General features: G+C 41.6%; 1 protein-coding gene across 1 annotated transcript in view; it reads right to left on the reverse strand.

Moving 5' to 3' along the window:
• The window catches only part of LOC126106410 (UDP-glucosyltransferase 2-like), a 47,845-nt gene extending 36,440 nt beyond the window's left edge, over nt 1-11,405 (reverse strand). Inside the window, exon 1 of the mRNA XM_049912687.1 lies at nt 11,349-11,405. The gene's annotated coding sequence lies outside the window, so the exon portion shown is untranslated. The remainder of the gene's footprint in view (nt 1-11,348) is intronic.
• Nucleotides 11,406-13,455: the final 2,050 nt, after the last annotated feature.

Genomic DNA, 13,455 nt, shown 5'->3' on the forward strand with positions numbered 1-13,455 from the left:
CAAATAAACATTCAAACATGGAAGAATTGTAGCTTTTGTGGAAGTAGTAATAATTTTTCTTTTATGCTCCCTTCCACGTAAGAATTGAGAAATTCGTAATTATAGTGAAAGTTTTATTTCAAAGATTAAATATTTTAATTTATTATTCATCTTGCTGACTGGAAAAAAGTGGGTAAATTTATTGGAAATAATTTATTTAAAGAAATGTTCTTCAAAATATTAATGCAAACAAAGATGCATAGGTTTTGTATTCTAGAAATTTCGGAAACAAAACGATGTTAAATTGCATAATACATATTACTATTTTGTTGCATTGAAACTGTAAATTTATAAAGTATACATAAGCACTTTTGATTAACATATGTTTTATGATTTGTCAACATTTGAGTAAGCTATTTTTTCGATCGTTCTCACGCCAAAGCAGAGTTGACTAAGCGCCAGGTGTAAGTCAGTTGATCCGTTGCTTTAATACGTACGAAAAGCAGGCCATTTCTTGTTCAAATTTCAGACGCAACAGCTGTATGTCTTTTGTCTTCATCTCTTTTTTTTGTACTGTGTTATTTGTTAAAATGAAAGTGTGAAGTGTGTTTCCTAGAAAATGTGAACAGATTGTGAATAAATAATGAAATTACAATCAGAATTTTATTTACAACAATTAAAACTTGGGGAACTCGTAGACATCAACATCACGGCTGTATCCACAACTGAACTACGAGCCGCAATCGCTGGAGATAGGTAGTTAGAATTAAATTTTGTTATCTGCCTCACTTTCCACTAAATTCTGTCACAAGCTTAATTAGTTGTAAATAACGCTGCTACAGAATAATGAAGTAAGCTTAAGAGATGAGTGCTGATTCATTTTAAGCTACATGGAACATCTTGGAGATTATAAAAGATAAGTGTCGCAATAAATGTAGCTTTTTGGAAAGTGAGATGCTATAATCTTGTCAAGACTCTTGTATCTCAATAGACTAATGAGGATCTAATTAATAGTTTATAATTTCCAAGTTACATCTACGTCTTGAAATCCGAGGATGAACACTAATGGGTCGAAATGCTTCGAGAAAAATTAGTCAAAATCTGGTTGCGGTACGTACGTGCAAGCATTATTACAAGACAATACCGTATAACCAGTCTGCCAATGCAGTGTTTCGCTTTGCACATCAAATGACTGTCGTCATTCTGTAACAGAATTTGAGGTACCCATTCATGACGCTAAATCATTTTGCACCTCATTCTCTATTTCTGCTCTGCGTGTGTAGCACAACACACCGACGACCTAACTGCTTCAGATCCAATACCACGATGCACAGAAGACGAAACCAAATGTTCTCATGTTATCAGAGATGTAAGTTTCACAACTGCATTTCCTGTTATCAGTAGCGTAGCTTCTTTATCAGCTTATCCAAGTTACCTGACCTCTGTCCTTTCTCTCACATCGCCAATACTACCCCAGTTTTTCTAATCACTGTTTCTCTCGGTTTTGTCCTATTACCTCTCGTTCTTCTAACTTTATCCTATTATTTCGTTCTTATAACTTTATGCTATTATTTTTCGTTCCTCAAAATTCCCCTTACTGTTTATCTTTCTTGCTCTGCCATATTGACTTCTTCGGCAGACTTGATTCCTTGTATTTGACGCAGTGCTTTTCTGCTACTGTATCAAAAGTGCACTAGAAAGGAATACTGTAAACATTCCACTATATTAATAGTAGTAAAAGTAATGTAATATCTATGTCCACATTGCAATTATTTGTATTATTATTATTGTTATTGTTTTTAACTTATGTTCTATGTAGATTCCAATGAACTATTAGCAGAATCTGCAAGGATGCCTGGTCATGAGCAATAGACAGGCTACAGGCATCAGTTACGCGTGATAAAATGGAGATGAACATAAACAATTGTTTTAATTTTGATTACGTATTGCAGACTACTAAAACTCAGTGGCCACTGTGTGCTAAAGTGGTGAGGACGGAATTCTTCCCAGCTGTTCTATGAGCGTCACACATTGATCCGGGCAGTCAGCCATCTCTTGATGGCAGACATGATACAAATCTGTGAAAGATTGAGTTTCCACTAAAATGTAAAGTGATTTCAATACCAAGTGCATTTGTACAAGGATGATTTCGCAAGAATTGAGTGCCACGCTCAATCTAAGTGTCTGGGAAATCAGCTTTACATGTTCGTAATATAGGATAAACTCTGTCACTGACAGGCTGCAGCTTGAAATGTATAACACGACTGAATAGTTTACTTGATGAGACTAAGAGCTGGTATACCTTTTCTCTATTCCTGTCTCCCAAGCAGTGTTGAAATTTAATTCCATGAAACGGTCTGATTTCGAGGAAGGCATATGTCGCGAAAAATCAGTGTTTTAATAAGATGATGATGATGAAGTCCCATACTCCGTAACAGAGCGTAGGGGACGATGCAGGAGACCCGCACCGCCGTGGTGGCAAGGTCCTAGTGGAGGTGGTATGCCATTGCCTTCCTCCGATCGTAGTGTGGATGAATGATGATGATGAACACGACACAATAACACCCAGTCATCTCGAGACAAGTAAGTGAAAATCCCTGACCCCGCCGGGAATCGAACCCCGGACCCCGTGCTCGGGAAGCGAGAACGCTGCCGGAAGACCACGAGCTGCGGACGTTTTAATAAGGCAAATATACACACGATTGGCCTAAACAGGGAATGATTGGTAGGAGGCGACGTAGGGGATGATGAGTTTGGGTTCAGGAGAAATGTAGGGGACAGTACACGTGAGACAGCACAGAACTTTCGAATAATACAACGAGGGGAGGACACGACGATGGGATCACAGGCGTACTTCAAACTTTGTACACCTTTAGTAGGCCATAAAAATAACATAATATGCAACCAGTAGGGTGCAATACTCTCTAAATTAAGAGAAAATCTCCAGAGAAGTTCCACGCGTCAGTTTTGTGGCTCAAGTATCAGTGCCTAAGTGCGGCACATTAGAATTCATGGTGGTCAAGTGGGACAGGCACTGTAGCTCAGCGAGTTCGGCCAGAGGGGTAGCTGCTCTGTGTGGTAAAAGAACTGAGTGATGAACTTTAACGAGTGTCAACGGACGTTCAGCGCGAACAAATTTAATGAACATTAACGAACAAAAAGAGATTTAAAAAAAGTCATTTTTTTTCATCACTGGTTATAATGTTTAATTGATATGACATTTGAGAGATAACAGAATGCAAAAACCCACGTTTGTTTGCATGAGGTTTCAATATATGTTTTCCATGTTGCATGACAAAATAACATCCTGCAATGTGTGATGTCGGCAGCACATTCGACGAGTAACTGTACGTTACTCTTGTGGTCTGGCACACTCTGACTTATTATATTACTGACTGTGAATAACGTCAGGGGTGTCATTATTTATCGACGTTTGACTTGGACTTTCCTAGCCTGTCCCTCGTCCTCGAAAATTAAATTACACATAGTAAATAGTCAAGTAACGTATAATATTCACTACAACTTCATGAAAATGCACGTGTGTTCTATTATATTACCTCTCAAAAGTCATGTACATTTAATAATGACCAGTGGTGAAAAAAATATCGATTAAAAACCTTTGCCTCGTCCACAGCTCCCTCCCAAAGCGCGAACGTTAATCACATAACCACAATGACTCCTTATGGCCAGTACCCGCGTAAAGTACATCAGTGGTACACTAAAGCGCCAAAGCAACTGGTACAGACATTCATATTCGAATACGGAGGCAGAATACGGCGCTGCGGTCGGCAACGCAAGTATAAGACAACAAGTGTCCCGCGTAGTTGTTAGATCGCTTACTGCTGGTACAATGGCAGGTTGTTAAGATTTCAGAGAGTTTAAATGCCGTGTTATAGTTGGTGCACGAAGGATGGGTCACAGCATCTCCAAGGTAGCGATCAAGAGGGGATTACCCCGCAGGACCATTTCACGAGTGTACCGTGAATATCAGGAATCTGGTAAAACATCACATCTCCAATATCGCTGCTGCCGGAAAAAGATCTTGCAAAGACGGGATTAACGACGACTGAAGCGAATCGTTCAACGTAACAGAAGTGCAACTCTTCAGCAAACTGCTACAGATCTCAATGCCAGGCCATCAACGAGTGTCAGCGCGCAAACTATTCGACGAAACATCATCGACATGTGCTTTCGGAGCCGAAGACCCACTCGTGTACCTTTGATGACTGCACAACACAAAGCTTGACGTCTCGCCTGGACTCGTGAACTCCGACATTGTACTGTTGATGACTGAAGACATGTTCCCTGGTCGAACGAATCTCGTTTCAAATTGTATCGAGCGGATGGACGTGTACGGGTATGGAGACAACCCCACGAATCCATGAACCCTGCATGTCAGTAGGGGACACTTCATGCTGGTGGAGGCTCTGTAATGGTTTGGGGCGTGTCCACTTGGAGTGATTTGGACCCCTGATACGTGTAGATACGACTCCGACAGGTGATACGTACGTAAGCAATCTATCTGATCACCTGCATCCATTCATGTCCATTGTACATTCCGACGGACTTGGGCAATTCCAACAGGACAATGCGACACCCCACATGACCAGAGTTCCTACAGATTGGCTCCAGGCACACTCTTCTGAGTTTAATAACACTTCCGCTGGCCACCAAACTCCCTCGACATGAACATTATGGAGCATATCTGGGGTGCCTTGCAACGTGATGTTAAGAAGAGATATCCACCCCTTCGTACTCTTACGGATTTATGGACAAACCTGCAGGATTCATGGTGTCAGTTCCCTCCAGCACTCCTTCAGACATTAGTCGAGTCCACGCCACGTCGTGCTGCGGTACATCATCGTGCTCGCGAGGGCCCTACACGATATTAGGCAGGTGTACCAGTTTCTTTGGCTCTTCAGTCTATAATAGAAGCGTAAAACTTTTCTTGAGATTTTCTCGGATTTGATAGAGTTGTGCACGTTATTAGTTGCACATTATATTGTTTTAAAAGCCTACTAAACGCGTACAAAGCGTGAAGTAAGTCCGTGATCTCAATGTCATGGCCTCCACTTGTTAATACTCAGGTTGAATGACAAACCCACACCGAAACACTGCTAAATGTGATATGATCTGCGTAATGCTGAAATTGTGGGGGATGAATTACATAGAGTCGGAGTTAATTTATAACTTGTACAGAAATAAGACAGCAGTTGTAAGAGGCAAAGAACCTGAAACGAATGTGAAGTTGGGAAGGTTGTGGATCAGGGTTTTAACCTATCCCTCATGCCAATCGGGGTGTACATGAAGCAAGGAGTAAAGGAAACACAAAAGAAATTTGTAAAGGTAATTAGTGTTCAGTCTTTTCGAGGACGCTGAGATTCTATTACGGACAGCAAAGGACTTGGGAGATCAGATGAACAGAATGGATTGTTGATTGGCGACTCCATGGAGTGCTGTGTGCAAAACGACCATATATGTTAAGTTAAAAGGAAGGTCAGCGTTGGCCCTAATATTGATGTTTTATTGATAGCAGAATCGATTTTCGATCACATAGTGATCAATATTATGGCCAACGCTGACGTTCCTTTTAAAGAATGGATTGTGTCTTGAAGAAAGGTTATATGATGAATATCAACAAATGTTAAATACGGATAAAGGAGTATAGCCATTTACAACAATTGATATATTGTTGCTTTAACACATAGACTCATTTGTAAAGGAATCACACGTTTGAAGGCGTTTTATACATGGCAGTTCGATTCTTTAAAGAATCAGAGTTCGGGGATTTAGCTGTACTAGTATCGCTTGTGGTCGAACTTCGACCAACTGTGTTAGTGGACCCAATCTTGGGTAAAAAGTGCCATGTATCTTAAAGTGATAATCTCCACGTAAAACTGTTGCTGAAATTTTAGTCTGAGAACTGACCCATAACAAGTGCTGCATAGTAGCTATGAGTATTCTTGAAACAATTCTTTGATTTCGCTTTAATTGTTCGATCATTTGAAGTGAGTCTTTGATACAGTGCGTTGAAGAGTAAATTTTGTGTTAACAGCGGCACATTATCTTTCCCTTTATGACAACACAGTGAGAATGCCGTTGTATTGCGGTACAGTAGTCTCTGATTTGAAATAATTTGCATTATGAAATATGCACTGTATATTCATGAAACTGCAATTATAACTGTTAAAATTATTTAGAATCACATTTAAATGTATCCTTCAAAACGACAACAGAATTATCATTGTAAATGTGAACGTTACTCCTATTATTGTGCCTGTGCAAAAATTGTGTCTCTAGCTCTTCGTCTTTCAGCCCAACCCGTTAGTGTTCTTCTTCAAGGCATAACTTAAAACAAATACATTCTCCGAATAATAAGAGAAGTCCTAGCCATCAAAATGAAGAAATTGAAAATTAGGAACACTTCAAAGTTTGTGGTGACAACGACTAACGAATACAAAGTTAGCCCCATTTACTCTCAGACAGAAGTGAGAAAACAACGATAATAAACAACGTTTGTTGCCCCCGACCGCTTGGTTACTACGTTTCGCTTTCCACTGCTCACAACTTCAGCAACGTAGCACTGTAGATGCCCGGTAAGCTTGTGTTACTGCAAGTGAAATAACTGTAACATTTATACATGAGAATCCGTAGAATGCATTTTCACGAAACATTGTTTACCTTCATGCATTATCCCTACCGTTGCACCTGGTCAGTACACAGGGTGGAAATTGCTAGCACTTCAATTTTCGATGTTCACGTACTGGAGACTTTCATACGCGGTAGGGAAGGTGTCATCTGAATTATGAATGTGAAAGGATCTGCTTCTATACCACTCTTAGCAGCTACGTACATACCTTTTCCTTGTGCACGTCTATGGCAAAGTGCCTTTCAAATTATATAAGTTTCATTGGTCTCCGTGTATAATTAAAATTAAAAAGCCGATAGTTCAGTTTTCGTGTTCACGAGGTAATGTTATGATAATGTAATTACCGCTACGCCAGACAAATCATTCTATCGTAGATATGTAGAGGTATCCGTGCGAAGCTGAGAGGAGGGGGGTCTGTAGTCTAATATAAATTTAAATATTAGGAAGTGTTTTTGAAAATATGTGTGTGAAGTGTTGCCTCGTATGGAAGAGAAATGCGTGCGATGAACCGCATTGGCCAGAGGGAAATAAAAGCTTTTGGAAGTCTGTTGTAACGGAAGAATGCTAAAAGTGGTTGGTTAGCTCAAGTACTGAATCCAGCTGATGAGAAAGGGATATGTGGCACAAAACAACGTAAAGTAGGTACTGGTAATACGACGCGTACTTAGGCACCAATGAATAGTTAGTTTGGCAATGAAAGGAAATGGATGCAGACATCCGTAAGCGGGTTCGTGCGGATGTAAGTTGCAGAAGCTGTGTAGAAATGAAGGAACTTGCACTGGATACAGAGCCGCTTCAAACCAACGGTTGGACTGAAGACCCGTCAGATGTAGAAGTAATTTCGGGTGTGCCCCAGGGAAGGGTGTTGGCACCCTTGCTGTTCACGTAGTATATTAATGATCTTGCAGACAATATTAATAATGAAATCACGCTTTTTGCAGATGATGCAGTTGTTTATAACGAAGTATTGTCTGAGAGAAGCTGCTTGAATATTCAGTCAGATGTTAATAAGATTTCAACGTGGTGCAGAGATTGGAAATTTGCTTTAAATGTTCAGAAATGTAAAATTTTGCACTTCACAAAATGAGAAAACGTAGTCTCCTATGACTATAATGTCAATGAGACACTGTTGGAATCGGCCAACTCGTACAAATACTGGGTGCAGTACTCTGAAGCGATATGAAATGGAATGGTCACATAGGTACAGTCGTGGGTAAAGCAGGTGGTAAAGTTAGGTTTGTTGGTAGAATACTGGCGAAGTGCAATCATTCTACAAAAGGGATTGCTCACAAATTAAGTTTGTGGGACCTGTACCAGATAGGATTAACAGCAGACATTGAACGTATACAGAGAAGGGCAGCACGAATGGTTACAGATTTGTTTCATTCGTGGGAAACTGTCACAGAGACACTGAAGTTGTGTGACTGGATTCTTGATTTCCTGTCAGAAAGGTCACAGTTCGTAGTAATAGACGGAAAGTCATCGAGTAAAACAGTAGTAAAATCCGGCGTTCCCCAAGGAAGTGTTATAGGCCCTCTATTGTTCCTGATCTACATTAACGACATAGGAGACAATCTCAGTAGCCGTCTTAGGTTGTTTGCAGATGATGCTGTCATTTACCGTCTTGTAAAGTCATCAAATGATCAAAACGACTTGCAAAATGGTTTAGATAAGATACCTGTATGGTGCGAAAAGTGGGAATTGACTCTGAATAAGGAAAAGTGTGAAGTTATTCACATGAGTACTAAAAGAAATCAGCTAAACTTCGATTATGCGACAAGTCACACAAATCTGAAGGATGTAAATTGAACTAAATACTTAGGGATTACAATTACAAATAACCTAAATTGGAACGATCAAAAAATGGTTCAAATGTCTCTGAGCACCATGGGACTTAACATCTGAAGTCATCAGTCCTCTAGAACTTAGAACTACTTAAACCTAACTAACCTAAGGACATCACACACATCCATGCCCGAGGCAGGATTCGAACCTGGAACGATCACATAAATAATATTCTGGGTAGAGCAAACCAAAGACTGCGATTCATTGGTAGAACACTTAGAAGGTGCAACAGGTCTACTAAAGAGACTGCATACACCACGCTTGTCCGCCCTATTCTGGAGTATTGCTGTGCAGTGTGGGATCCACATCAGCTGGGACTGACGGATGACATCGAAAAAGTACAAAGAAGGGAAGTTCGTTTTGTATTATCGCGAAATAGGGGAGATAATGTCACAGACGTGATAAGTGAATTGGAATGGCAATCATTAAAACAAAGGCGTTTTTCGTTGCGACGGGATCTTATCATGAAATTTCAATCACCAGTTTTCTCCTCCGATTGCGAAAACATTCTGTTGGCACCCACCTACATAGGGAGAAATGATCATCACGATAAACCAAGAGAAATCAGGGCTCGCACAGAAAAAATTAAGTGCTCGTTTTCCCCGCGTGCCATTCGAGAGTGGAACGGTAGAGAGACAGCTTCAAGGTGGTTCATTGAAACGCCAGGCACTTTATTGTGAACAGCAGACTAATCACGTAGATGTAGATGAAGGAACTGAACTGGCAGACCCTCGAAGACAGATGTAAACCACCCTGAGAAAGTCTGCCCTAGCCGGAGTGTGGCCGTGCGGTTCTAGGCGCTTCAGTCTGGAACCGCGTGACCGCTACGGTCGCAGGTTCGAATCCTGCCTCGGGCATGGATGTGTGTGGTGTCCTTAGATTAGTTAGGTTTAATTAGTTCTAAGTTCTAGGCGACTGATGACCTCAGAAGTTAAGTCGCATAGTGCTCAGAGCCATTTGAACCAAAGTCTGCCCTAAGTTTCAAGAATTGGCTTTAAATGATTACTCTCGGGACGTACTGCAATCCTCTACACATCGCTCATGCAGCACAGAGGCATGCAAACCATCTGTAGTGTTGGCAGAAGAGCCAACACCGTGTTACTAGAGGAGGCCGAAATGCACGCGTTTTAGCTCACGCAGGCTGGCGTGAGGAGGGAAGAACTATACTGACGTGAGGTCTGGAACATGACAAGGAATGAGAATTCAGAAAGCGGACGTAATTAGTTTCATACTTAACTTGAATCCATTAATGATGAACGTCGCTCTTGATGGTACATGATTCACAATATTATATGTTCAGAATAGTAACTGAATATGGCGCCTTGCTAGGTCGTAGCAAATGACGTAGCTGAAGGCTATGCTAAACTGTCGTCTCGGCAAATGAGAGCATATGTAGACAGTGAACCATCGCTAGCAAAGTCGGCTGTACAACTGGGGCGAGTGCTAGGAAGTCTCTCTAGACTAGACCTACCGTGTGGCGGCGCTCGGCCTGCAATCACTGATAGTGGCGACATGCGGGTCCGACGTATACTAACGGACCGCTGTCGATTTAAAGGCTACCACCTAGCAAGTGTGGTGTCTGGCGGTGACACCACACTATCATTATTCCCGCCCTCCATAAGTGAATGGGACAGGAAGAAAACCTAACTGCTACAGTTGAATGTACCCTCTGCCATGCACGTCACGGTGCTTTGCAGACCATAGATGTAGAAGTAGAAGACTGCAACAACAACAAAGCGGAATATCAATATGAGTGAATCCAACCTGTTACGGACGCCGGCACACTGGATGTCGGTGAGTAAGGTGCTATCGGTACTGCAGTATCTGTGGGAATGAAGTAGTGATGGGGAGCTCGTGAGTGAGTCGTTCAAATGAACGCTTCATTCCAGTGAAGTGTGAACTAACCACTCATTTTCAATGAACTGGTACTTCAAACTCTTCACAGGTAGCACACTCCTCACTTTTTTCTAGTTCACTCACTCTCTTCCCCTCTCCCTCTCCCTCTCCCACTACATCGGCGCGTCTACGGGTAGCCTACCGTTGGCAGCGCTATCAGACAAATGAATATTAAAGATACAAACGAAGAGGCTGGCTGTTTGTTAATAACACTGAAAGAGGGATTTTACCTGAAATCGTACCAATGACTACAGGTGACAGTTTACGTTTTGAATCTGGAGGGTTATTATTCTCAACCAAAATAAAATCTACAGGAAAACTTCTGAATAATTACTTAACGTAGGTATATAGACTTTATGACAGTGGTAAACATACTCATTCTATTTTGGATTAAATTTTAAAAGGAACATAAAATTGGACTGCATTTCGTTGGTAGTCCTAGTTTTCAGTCCATGAATACAACAAATAATGTTTCATTTGGCAGATAGAGACTTTCTTGGGCGCTTCCTGAGAAAATGTCGAGCAAAATTAAATGTAATACTTTCTTTATATGTGACAGGCTTCTCTGTTTATCTTTCCTTTGTCCCCTTTGACCATGCTATATTTAACTCAAACGCTATAAGAGCGCAAAACGTTGCGTGCACGTTACTGCATAGTTCGGCCATCTGTTGGTAAAATTAGGAAGTATTACGAAGCTTTATTGTACGAGCGAGGCGAAGCGAGCGTACCCGCAGCTGAGCGGCGAACTGGGCAACTTCGCCAGGCTTCCGTACTTCATGAATGAACTGCTTCATTTGAACGCTTCACGGAAATGAATGAAGTAGTTCACGGGAATGAACGAGTTCGACCCATCTCTAAATAACTGCTACGGTTGAATGTAGCCTCTGCCATGCACGTCACGGTGCTTTGCAGACCATAGATGTAGAAGTAGAAGACTGCAACAACAACAAAGCGGAATATCAGTGTGAGTAAAACCAACCTGTTACGGACGCCGGCACACTGGATGTCGGTGAGTAAGGTGCTATCGGTACTGCAGTGTCTGTGGGAATGAAGCGCCCAGCGATCGCACAGCTGATATATCCGCGCGGCGCGGCCTTGCACAGGATGAGCTGACACTATCTCAAGGTCACACGCGCGCAAGGCTGGCCATGCGGTCGGGACTCATGTGCTTAACGGACGCCCGCGCACTCAGCCCTACCCTCCAGCAACGCCGGAAAGCAGCGCCGTGGAAGCGCTAAGCCCCCTGACACCTCACATAGTGCCCCTGTTCCACCAGGATCTCGCACTCCTCGCTTGCGCACGTTATTACGCAAAGTAACGAAAGCAAACTAGGTTCCTGAGACCTGTTTGAACGATATCGACAAATCGCGAGTAGGTCTACACCCTTACTAGGACAGGTCGTACTGCTTTTACTACTACTTTTAGTGCTCCTATTGCGCTCAGAACTTACCTGCCAACTGCTCTATTTTTTTCCTTCGATTGACGCAGTGTTGCGCAATATTGTGGCTGGTTGTGCTGCATAATGGCAACACCAAATTTCCAGAAAGCTCAGGGTTCACTCTCGGACGAGCTATGTTCAAATTTACCTACGATGGGTTCAAATGGATCTAAGCACTATGGGACTTAACAGGTGAGGTCATCAGTCCCCTAAACTAACCCCTAACTAACCTAAGGACATCCATGCCCGAGGCAGGATTCGAACCTGCGACCGTAGCAGCCGCGTGGTTCCGGACTGCAGTGCCTAGAACCGTTCGGCCACCGCGACCGGCCAATTACCTACGATGTACACAAGTTTTAAGAGAAAACGCAAGATGGTTTCTAATGCCATACAAACACGAACTCACGCATAAAATCAACAACATTTTCAAAGACAGGACATAAACATAGCGTACACGACAGTTCTGTCCAAAAATACGCTTCAAATCTAACAAAAGATACAGACAGGCACCAGAAGGCAGGCATATATCAATTACAGAGTAACACTTGTGATGGCAGATATATAGGACAAATTGGAAGAACATTAGATGTTAGATACGAAGAGTACACACATGCTGGAGGCATGGGACAAATCACTCGGCATTTGCAGAACGCCTAACAGAACACAACCACAAACTAACCTCTAGGGAAAAAGGCATGAAAATGATTAGAATCAACAACAAAAAACACCTCCTAACTCTGCAAGGAAACTACTACATACAGAAAACCAAAGCAGGAAAGAAAATTGAATGGTCAAGTACATATGATAAACAACTCATTGCTTAGAGTAATAGATAAAATATTAGAGTAACAGTCCAACAAAGAGTAATAATAGTAATAACACCACCAACCCCCTTTCGACTCCTTGTCCATGAACCCCTCCACAAAACATCTAGAACAAAACGCAAATCAGCTGAACCAAAACCTTCAACCACCCTCTGACAGCTAACATATCCATAGTCAACATTCTACAATTCGCCCTGAACAACACACACACACACACACACACACACACACACACACATACAAATCGCACACAAAAGGGTGTGTATACACTCTTTATCTCTCTTACACCACAAAATCCTTCGTCTCCCTCTTATATATGTATATATATATATATATATATATCTTCGTCTCCCTCATATATATATATATATATATATATATATATATATATATATATATATATATATATATATATATATATATGGTGGTCCATTGATCGTGGCTGTGCCAAGTATCTCAGGAAATAAGCGTCAAACGAAAAAACTACAAAGAACGAAACTTGTCTAGCTTGAAGGGGGAAACCAGATGGCGCTATGGTTGGCCCGCTAGATGGCGCTGCCATTACTGCAATTTATTAATTACAGTCATCCTTGAAGGGATGGCAGCTGCTGACAAAATAAATTTTATTTTTAAATTACCCCGAAGACACGGGAAGAACTCTCTGTTACTGTTACTTCTGCTTCTGCATTAAAGTTGAGTGAGGACTTAAAGAGTGTTAATGTGTTGGGGCGAGAAAAGGAAAATTTTGAAGTGGAAAGACACAATCCAAGCAGAAGTTATCAGCGCATACCTAGGAAATGTTTTCGATGTGGTGCTATTACGCA

This window comes from Schistocerca cancellata, chromosome 10, assembly GCF_023864275.1.
Source record: "Schistocerca cancellata isolate TAMUIC-IGC-003103 chromosome 10, iqSchCanc2.1, whole genome shotgun sequence".
NCBI classification, from domain to species: Eukaryota; Metazoa; Arthropoda; class Insecta; order Orthoptera; family Acrididae; genus Schistocerca; species Schistocerca cancellata.